Source organism: Marmota marmota, unplaced genomic scaffold (genome assembly GCF_001458135.2).
Source record: "Marmota marmota marmota unplaced genomic scaffold, marMar, whole genome shotgun sequence".
NCBI classification, from domain to species: domain Eukaryota; kingdom Metazoa; phylum Chordata; class Mammalia; order Rodentia; family Sciuridae; genus Marmota; species Marmota marmota.
In genome coordinates, this window is record NW_025999968.1 from 38,192,334 (window position 1) to 38,202,560 (window position 10,227).

The 10,227-nt window shown below is 35.5% G+C and overlaps 1 non-coding gene across 1 annotated transcript; it reads left to right on the plus strand.

The window, feature by feature from the left end:
* The first annotated feature begins 6,943 nt into the window (after positions 1 to 6,943).
* LOC125617045 lies at positions 6,944 to 7,051 on the plus strand. The gene has a single exon (XR_007347899.1). It is a non-coding gene; the product is annotated as a U6 spliceosomal RNA (small nuclear RNA).
* Positions 7,052 to 10,227: the final 3,176 nt, after the last annotated feature.

Sequence of the window (10,227 nt, forward strand, 5' to 3'; positions counted from 1 at the left end):
AAAAAAAAAAAAAAAAAAAAAAAAAAACACCAAGAACTCACTATTATGAATAGAGGTCTCACCTCTGTAAGTGGCATCTACTTAGCATCTCATCAAGCCCAGATTGGGCACTGCTGCTGAAAATGAATCCTTACTCCTTACTATTCCTGTATGCCTCACAGAGGAGATTCAACATGTGTCAAAATCCAGTGGAGGGAACTAAACATTAGCACTGCTTGGCTGCCAGAGTGTGCCCTATTCTCGCTGTCCTTTACATTGAAAAATAATAAATTCCATTCCAACAAGATAATATTTATGGGAAATTATCCTGTTATGGTTTAGATATGAGGTATCCCTCAAAAGCTCATGTGTGACATACTGCAGGAACATTCAGAGGCAAAGTGATTAGATTATAAGAGGGTGACCTAATCAGTGACTTAATCCACTATGACAACTGTAGGCAGGTAGTGTGTGGTTAGAGGAGATAAGTCACTGGGGCTGTGCATTTGGGGTATATATTTTGTCCCTGGTGAGAAGAGCTTACTCTCTGTTTCCTATTATCATGTCCTAAACGCCCTTCCTCCTCCACACCCTTCCACCATGATGTTCTGCCTCAGCTGGGGCCCAGAGTTTTGGAGTTGGCTATGTATGGAATGAGACTTCTGAAACCATTTTCTCCTGGCTAAAACATAACCAATAAGATATCAGATCACCTCAAAGAGTAATTGGCTCTTGAAGTTTTAAATATCTTTATGTACTAACATAGTCTCCACTGCTGACAGAAGTAACTTCTAAAGAAGCTAAATTGTATTCACCTCTGAATTACTTCCACACTACATATGTCTTGGCATTTTCCCCTACTAAGTATCAAAAGCAACTTTTTGTTGCCTGTTCAGTCATCATGAACCTATTATTGCGTTGATTTGCAAAGCTGCATTCAAATCACTTCCAAAATAACAACAGCTAAACCTCCTTCTATCATAGACATATCAATAATATTCATTTGCTAGTATCTGACAGGAGACAATTACTTTTCTACTACAAAAGGTCATCTTGCTTGAACTTGTATTTCCTGCTTCCCAGGCATTTTGAGTAGGAGGAAGGATGACCTCCACACCATCTGCAATAATGATTTGCATCATCTTAATTTGACTGGAACCTGACATCCCCAGATTCCTGATTGTCTGCATTCCACAATGTAGGGTGTGGCAAGCCACCCAATTCTTTTAATTCATAAACTATTCAGAAAAGTTTTTCAAAGCTTTTTATACTGTTCTCATGAAGGGAGGGAAATTTTTGAACTCTAAGCTTCAATATATCTATGATGTGCATTCAATATGTAAATGATCTTACATAGCACATTTGTTCACTTGATTTTAGGCATGTAGTGATGGTTTTCTCAAGACAAGAAGAGAGTAAATCATGTTCATCACTGGTACTCAATAAAATTGAAGAAAACATGACTGAGACACTAAAAGATTATTTTTGAAAAAATCACATGCCAAGTAACAAATGAGTATCACACACTACAAAAGGAATAAGAAATAATTTGTGGTTAGTGGTGGAGGTGATGATGTGGATTACACCTCTTCCCCAAGTTCTACTTCAAAGAGAACAGGTTTGATTCCCTCATGTATTTAAGTATAAATCAGCCCCAAATTTAATTTGATCTATCTGCTGCTAGTAAGAACTTCTGCTTTTATTACCCTAGGGGAAGATACTTACCTGTTAATTTATTCTGTTATTACTAGAAATATCTATCCAAATCAGATTCTGAGTAAAGATTTAGCTCCCAAACTTGAGGCTGCTTTGTATGATCCCTGTGTTACCAGCTTTCAGTGTGTATAGCTTTGCACTGTAGCCAGGTTAATACCCTGAGTTGCTGTATCCAAGGGTAAATACCTAATAATGTGGGGGAAAAAAGCACCCTATCTTTTTGTCCAAAGCATGAACGTATGTTTTCACATCACACTTCCATCTGAGAATTAATATTCCTTATAAAAGGAATGATTTTAAAGACTGCTTATGATCATAGCTTAGGCAGAACTATAGTTACTCAATGGAAAAAGAAATCATCTCTTTTAATAGACTGGTGCTACAGGATTTTCTAGTAGGAACTCCAAATTATCATTGTGGTAGTCCTTCTGGGTTGGTTTTATGAGCTTAAAAGAATGAATGATGTTGGACTGGTTCACTCTCATTCTACAGCACCTAATATGTTGTTTGATATACGTTTACATTTGAGCATATTTTAGTGCCAAACACCATGTAAAATGAACTATGGACATATGGATATGGAAAGGAAGGGACTTCAAATATTTTACAAATCCTCCATGCCTCGATCATGGTTAGGAACTTCTTTCTTAGATCATAAAAACATGTTGGACTCCTACAAGGTAGTATCACTTCTAATTTTTTTCTTTTTTCCAATATGGGACTCAAACCCAGGTTCTTGCACATGCTAGGCAAGGACTCTACAACTGAGCTCTGCCCTCAGCCTTGAATGTTTGCCTTTTAATCCACTTGCTTTTAAATATAAAGTGCCAAGTAAATAACAAAGTGGAGAAAATAGAATCCCACAGAGTTTTTGGTGCTATTCTTTGATGAAGATGGCAGTAAGAGGATAAATCTACACCTAATTTCCTTTTCCATGATTGCCACTGGATGGGTTTCCAGGGAATATTGGAGAATAATACATATAGGAGAGTCAGTAAAAAAAGAATGAAAGGGGTATAGTTCATGATGTGATCATGCCTTTCTCAAATAATCATGAATTTGAAAAGACTTGGGAGTGTCAAATAATACTGAATTGTACAGATATTATAATTCCTTTCTCCTAAGATATTGCTTAATAAATTAATTTGGGGGGGGGATCTCATCTGAAGTTTCTAGTTCTGGTCTAGCAGTGTATAAGGAGCTTAGAAGATGCTACTTTATTCCTAAATAAACTGAAACACCAACAACTCTTCTCAAATCAACAAGAGAAGTGAGATAACAGGGCAAACTCTGACCCCTAAATCAGAGAGACAGACAGATAAATATAAAGAATCACGACTTACCAGAGCAAAAAAGCTCTACGGAAACCAGTAGAAAACCTGATCTGTAATTAACAAATTGCTGGAATCCCAGTGGGGACCAATCTAACAAACAAAAACTCCAAAGGGGTCTACACAATTTTGTGAGTCTAACTTGTTGGAGCTCACCCAGGTCCTTTCAATAAATAATAGAGAAAAACATCCTCTTATTCTTCCAGCAGAGGAGGGGGGAAAGGAAGCATCTTAAAATATGCCTGAGCATTCTGTTCTACTTAGTAAGGTCTGCCCGTTGAGGAAGCTGTTGGCAACCAAAGCTTCACTGAGTGAAATACCCACTCCACCTCCCCTAGCTTCAACTTCCACTGACTCTAGCCATCCACCTCACCAAGAGAAAGGGAAGAGGATGGAGAAAAATTTGTGATGGTCACAGTTGGAAGATCAAGGCTCAGTGAAAGCTGAGACCTAATCGTAAGCCTGTAGAACAGCTGCCCTCCCCTCACCCTCCACCATGTTACTAAATTCTTACAGCATTTCCTTTTACCCTGCACATCATGTACTGATATCAAGAAAAAATAAGAAGGTAAACAAAAAGGCAACATTGTCAGAAGAACGTCTTTTACTATTAAAGCCACCATATAAAATTAGTAGGAGTAATTTATGCCACCAGAAGCAGCATAAACACCAATGTTAGGGACACAAGAAGCAAAAAGAAAAAAAGTAACATGACAAGTCCTAAGAAACACAATAACTCTCTAACAGTGAACCACAAAGAAAATTAAGAAATTTTCTGACAAAGAACACAAAAGAATGATTTTTTAAAAATACTTAACAAGATACAAGATATTATAAATAGGTATTTCAATAAAATTTGGAAGACAATTCATGCCATCAATTAGAATTTCAGCAAAATTATTAGAGATCACCAAAAAGAACTAATCAGAAATTTGAAACTAACATCTCAGCAAATAAAGTAGAAAATAGTTGAGAACCTCAACAGCAAAATTGATCAGAATAAAGAATTTAAAAGAATGAAGAAATGTTTAGAGACACATAAGACACCATTAAACAAGCAAAAAGAAAACCAATCCATTGAAACAGGTGCTGAAAACTTTCTAAATGGCAGGAAATATATGGACATACAAGTCCATCAAGTTCAAGCGACCCCAAATAGATTCAACCAAAGAAAAACCTCAAAAATTATCTTTGAGGCATATTATAGCAAAACTGTCAAAAGCACAAGACAAAGACAGAATTCTAAAAACAAGAGAAAACAAGTCATGAAGGAATCCCCATTAGACTTCTGTGCAGAAATCTTATAGGCCAAGAAAAAAATGGGATGATATATTCATGATCCTTTAAGGAAAAAAATGTAAATCAAGAATACTATACCCAGAAAAGCTATCCTTCAGAAATTAAGACGAAATGAAGACTTATCAAAACAAAAGCTGAAGCAATTTCACCATCAGACTGGCCATACAGAATTACTTAAAGGAGTCCTATAGTAAAAGCGAAAAATCAATAACTACTATGAAAATACATGAAAGCATAAAACCCAATAATAGAGCAGACACACAAAAGAGAAAAAAAATAGAATCAAACCCTATGGGTATAAAAAAACCCACCAAATCACAAAGATGTAAAAGATAAAGAGATAAAGGAAAAAGGATATTTAAAACAACCAGAAAAAAAAAGATAACAGAATGACAGGAGTATGACTTATCATTAATAGCCTTGAAAATAAATGTATTTAATTCCCCAATTAAAAGATAGAGACTCATTGAATGATTAAAAAGAAGTTAGACCTGATAATATGCTGCCTATGAGAAACTCGCTTCAACAATAAAGACATACATAGACAGAAAATGAAAAGATAGAAAAAGATATGACCATGCAAATGGAAAACAATTGTGAGTAGGAATAGCCCTATTTATATCAAATAACACACTTTAAATCAAAATGTGTAAAAAGAACCAATGAAGGTCATTAAATAAATATTATAAATAGATATGTACACAACACTGGTACGTCCAAGAATAAAACAAGAAATTATTATATCTAAAAGGAGACATTGACTCTAACACCAATTTTCATCAATTGAAAGTGTATCCAGATTAAAAAAATCAATAAAGAAATCTTGAAGTTAAACTATTCTATAGACCAAATGGACCTAACAGATATTTACAGAACATTCCACCCAACTACTGCAAAAGACATACTCTTCTCATCAGCACATGTAACATTCTCCAGGGTAGACCATATGTTAGACTACAAAACAAGTCTTGACAAATTAAAAAAATAATTGAAATCATGGCATGTGTATTATTTGATCACAACAGAATAAAACTAGAAATCAACAAAAGAAATTCTAAAAATTCTATGAATACATGGAAATTAAATAACATTCTCCCAATGACCAACTTATTATCAAAGAAATCAAAATAAATTAAAAAATTAATTTAAAATTCTTGAAATTTATAAACAAAAATGACACCTAGAACTACAAAAGGCAGAAAAATAGTGTGTTATGGATTGAATGTCTTCTACAAAACTCATGGTGAAATTTAATTGCTAATGCTATGATATGGGAGACAGAATCTTTAAGAGATGATTAGGCCAAGTGAGATTCTTCCACATGTGTGAGGTTAATGCCTTCACTGAGCATATGAAAGTTGCTCCACATATGCCATCAGGCAAATGCATGTTAAAACAGCAAGAAATCACTATGCCCAGATAGCTAGATGTGTTACTTGCCTTTATACTAGTCTTTAAAAAAACAAAAAAACAAAAAAACAAAAAACTGAGCTAATCAATTTAGAACAATGTCAAGGTTTTTGTTTTGTTTTGTTTTTTCACAGCTCTGGAGCGTTGAGTCCATAGTCAGTTGACCTGTTGTTTGGGGCTGTGGTGGTGAGGCAGTGAATGCATCATGGCAGAAGAATGTGGAGGAGAATGCTGCTCCCCTATAATGGCTGGGAAGCAAAAGAGAAAAATAGGAAAGGGACTGGATTCCCACTAATGCCTTCAAGGGCACATCCCCAGTGCCTCCCAGTAGGCATACGTTTCAAGTTCCACGACCTCCCTAGAGTATGAGACAAAGTCTTTATTTAACATATGGGCCTTTGGGGCACATTCTAGATACAAACTATGGCACTGGTAAAGTATGATTTCTGAGTATGTCTGAAAGGATATTTCTGGAAGAGACTGGCAATTGAATCAGCAGTATGAATGAGGACTATCTGCTCTCACCCATTATGGTCAGGACCATCCAGTTGGCTGATCACCCAGAAAGAACAAACGGCAGAAGAAAGGTGAATTTTCTCTCTTTTCTGGAGCTAGATACCCTTCTCCAGATTCTCATCCCTTAGTATTCAGGGACTTGCATCCGTCCTCCCTTAGTTTTTTAGGTCTTCGACCTTGCTCTGAGAGGTACCCTAGTTCTCAGGTCTTCACACTTGGACTGAACCATGCTACTGACTTATCTGGCTCTCCATCTTTCAGATACCTTATCTGTCATGGTACTTTTCAGATTTTATAACTGTATGAACCAGTTGTCCTAATAAATCCCCTATTTATCTCCTATAGATTCTTTCTTTTTGCAGAATCCTGGTTTATAAAGACTTTAGCAGTTCTGTTCACACAAAACCCTACACATGCATGTTTATAGCAGTTTTATTCATAATTGCCCAAGCTTGAAAGCAAGCAAGATGTCCTTCAAGAGTTGAGCAGATAAAACGTGGCACATTGATAAAATGAAATATTATTCAAATCAAAAGGAAATTAATTATCAAGTCATGAAGACAATGTGGAAGAATGTATATGCATATTACTAAATGAAGAAAAACCCATCTGAAAAGACTACATGCTTTGTGATTCCAGGTATACAACATTCTGGAAAATTAAAAACTACAAAGACAGTAAAAATATCAATGGTGCAATAGCTATGCCTTCACATATAATAAAATTAGATGATACAGAAAAGATTAGCGCAGCCCACGCACAAGAATGACTGGCAAATTCATTACGAATTCCATATTTTAAAAGAAAGAGTATAAACTATCGGCTATAGATGATGATTATCTGTCAATGTAGGTTCAATGATTATAACAAATGTACCACTCTGGTGGGGGAGATTAATGATAGGGGAGGGAGACTGCATGTGTGGAAGCAGGGATATATGAGAAATTTCTGTTACGTGCAGTTCAGTTTTGCTGTGAACTTAAAATTGCTCTAAAAAAACCAAACCCCTGGCCCTAGGAAATATTATGATTTCTAAACAAATTCTGTATACACACACAGACACAGACACACACATACATACATACACTAGCTGTAGGATAAAATTCAATTGCTTGGACAACTTTGAGCCATCTCCTTATTTCTATCCTTCTCATCACAAAATGCTTCTAAACTTATATTTAATAACTAGCATATGATGAGAACAACAGGGAAAAAGGATAAGTGTGAATTAAAGTGTTAGTAGCAAAAGATGCTTGGGAAAGTAGACACACACTCTCCTCACTCCTTAAAGAGTTTTCCTATAAAAGGACTAGGACCCAAACACATTGTGTTGCTCCTGAGTGGCTTAAGCTAATTGGAAAGGATTTTACTGTGTTTAAAGCAGAACTTAGTAATCATGGGCAATAAATAGAAAACTGGAGGGATCATACTGGTGATTTTCGTTTAGTTCCTAACTTGACTTCCACTTGAGACATTATCCCAGGTTTGGTAGTAAAATAGAAATTACTGCAAAAAGCCAGATGGTAATAACTGTGTCTAAGTCAAACTCGTTTAAACCTTAGAGATCTGCTGATATGTGAAAATATTGGGAGACTTGGCAGCTAGAGAAAGGAGAATAAAAAGCTAAGACAATGATGCTATTATTTTACTCTTTCACAATAGCTTCCCCTCACATTAATTATTACCTTAACCATCGCGTCATTTTTCTTGAACGTTTTGAAATAACCTCCAGTCTTTTCCATTGCTGGTCTGTCTTCTATATTGCTTTAGATCATTCTAAGTTACAAATAGAATTCCTGCCTGAGTATAATAGGTATTTAAATATTGGTTGAGTAAATGAAGTTTCCTCCCATGGTGAAAACATTCCTATGGCTTCCCATTTGTCTATACTCCAGAGTCTAAATTCCTTCACATGATGCAGGAGACTTCAAAGCTCCCTGCATCCCCTTCTCGGTTCTTCTCACCTGAACCTCTTTGTTATCCTGACTGGGATGGTCTCTTAGATTTCAAAGCTTTTCCATGCACTGCTCCCTCCTGTCGTCGTGCTGTTTTTCCTTCTCTGTCCTGAAAGTTTCTATTCCTTATTGGAATTTTCCCAGATGGGTTCCAGATAGATCAATTCAGTCCCATCAAAGTTCCCATGAAACTATTAAACTTGTCATGCCTTTCAAGCATAGGGTTGTTTACATAGTTGGCTATCTGTTAAAACAGTGTCTTATGAGGGAAGAGCTCAATCTGATTGTCAATGTCAAGGCAAAGAGCATGGTAGAGTAAATACATGCAGAAGAATTAAGCAAACAGATTAGTCTTCTGGCTTCCCCTATCCAGAGTGTGACCTTAATAAAAATGACTTCTCAGAATTCAGTTTTCTCCTTTAAAATTTCAAAAGAAAGTTACTGTGGCTGACTCATCAACTGGCAGATAAACTTTTTTATCTCTCAATAAAATGACATGAGAGAGAATCAAATTGCAGTAAATAAATGTGTGTGCGTGTATACATATGTGTAATTATTAGATTTCCAAAGGGTTATATTAATATTTAATGATTTTTAAATTTAATTGTCAGTGTTCTTGGTCTCATTGCAATGTTGTTACAAATGCTTCATTGATAAAGTATATGACAATCATAGGCATTTGAACATACTTGTGATTCTTCATGAAAGTAAATGACTAAGATTCATGTAATACACTTTTATTTTTCCTTCAAAATAATAACATCACCTGACTGGGATTTTAAAATCAATAGTCTATATTCAGAAGACTCATGATTAATTATTTAGTAGCATCAAAGTGAATACACTTAGTACTTTAGACATGACTTAACCAATGAAAGCCAATATATAAAACTACACTCAGTTCAGAGGTTAGAATTGCAGGGCTTATGTGGAAGCTAAACTTGAGCCTGGTCTATTGGTGGAGAAAAATTAATGACCAGTTTATCTGTTTTCCAAGATTTTAAAATTTGTTCCAAGCCATCCTACTACACTTTTATTTGCTTCTTTGCTTCGTTAAGTGTGAAACAGTGAAAATAATTTTTGTTATCAAAAATAGTTTTTGTTATCAAAAAAATTAAGTTAAGAATTACACAACAAGGGATGGAATTCCGAGACCATTCCCTGAGAGGAAATGTGTTGCCAGGCCTATGAAAGCGCTTTTCGGCTTGAATTCAGTATGCAGTATATCTCTGCTGTAAAGCAGTTGCAAGTCAATCTACTCTGAAGGTTTAATTTTAAAAATATAACTGATCAAAATCTAAAATTTACCCTCATTAAATCCTTTACCTTTAAAGAGAGAATTTCTTTTCACTCTCAAGCATATGGGGGGTGGGGAAGGGAAATAAAGCCAAAGTTCCCATTTTAAAAAACACCTCCACAACTTGGAATTTGGTTGTTCTCAAAGGGTAAAATTTCTGCCAAATGGATGACAAGCTGTTGCCCGGGCAGCATGGGAGGCTTCTGTGGGAGTAGGCACTGGATTAATGCACAGAAGCTGCCTCTCATTTTAAGCTCAGATACTCTCCGAAACCGGAAGAATCTAAGTTTCAAAGTTTTTACTAATCTTTCTCATTATCTCTAGCACTTATTCACAAATGTCCAATATAAAACCATTCCTGGTTTCTCTTCTATATTGCTATCAGATCACTCTAAGTTACAAATAGGATTAGTGCCTGAGAATAATAGGCATTCAAATATTAGTTGAGAAGGAAGCTTCTTCCCATGGTGAAAATCCTCCTTTGGCTTCCCATTGTCCACACTACAGAGTCTAGATTCCTTAGCATGGAATTCCTACAATCCCTACATTTGTAGCTACAATTGTAGCATTCCTACAGTTCCTTATAGCATCAACCCTAGAACTAAAAATATTAACAAAATAGTAAAATTTCTTTTAATACTCTTCTATATGATTTTTTTTTGGAAATCTGAGATGATTCAATCTGTAAAATATACTAGTCAAAGATAAAAAATGTTATAGATTA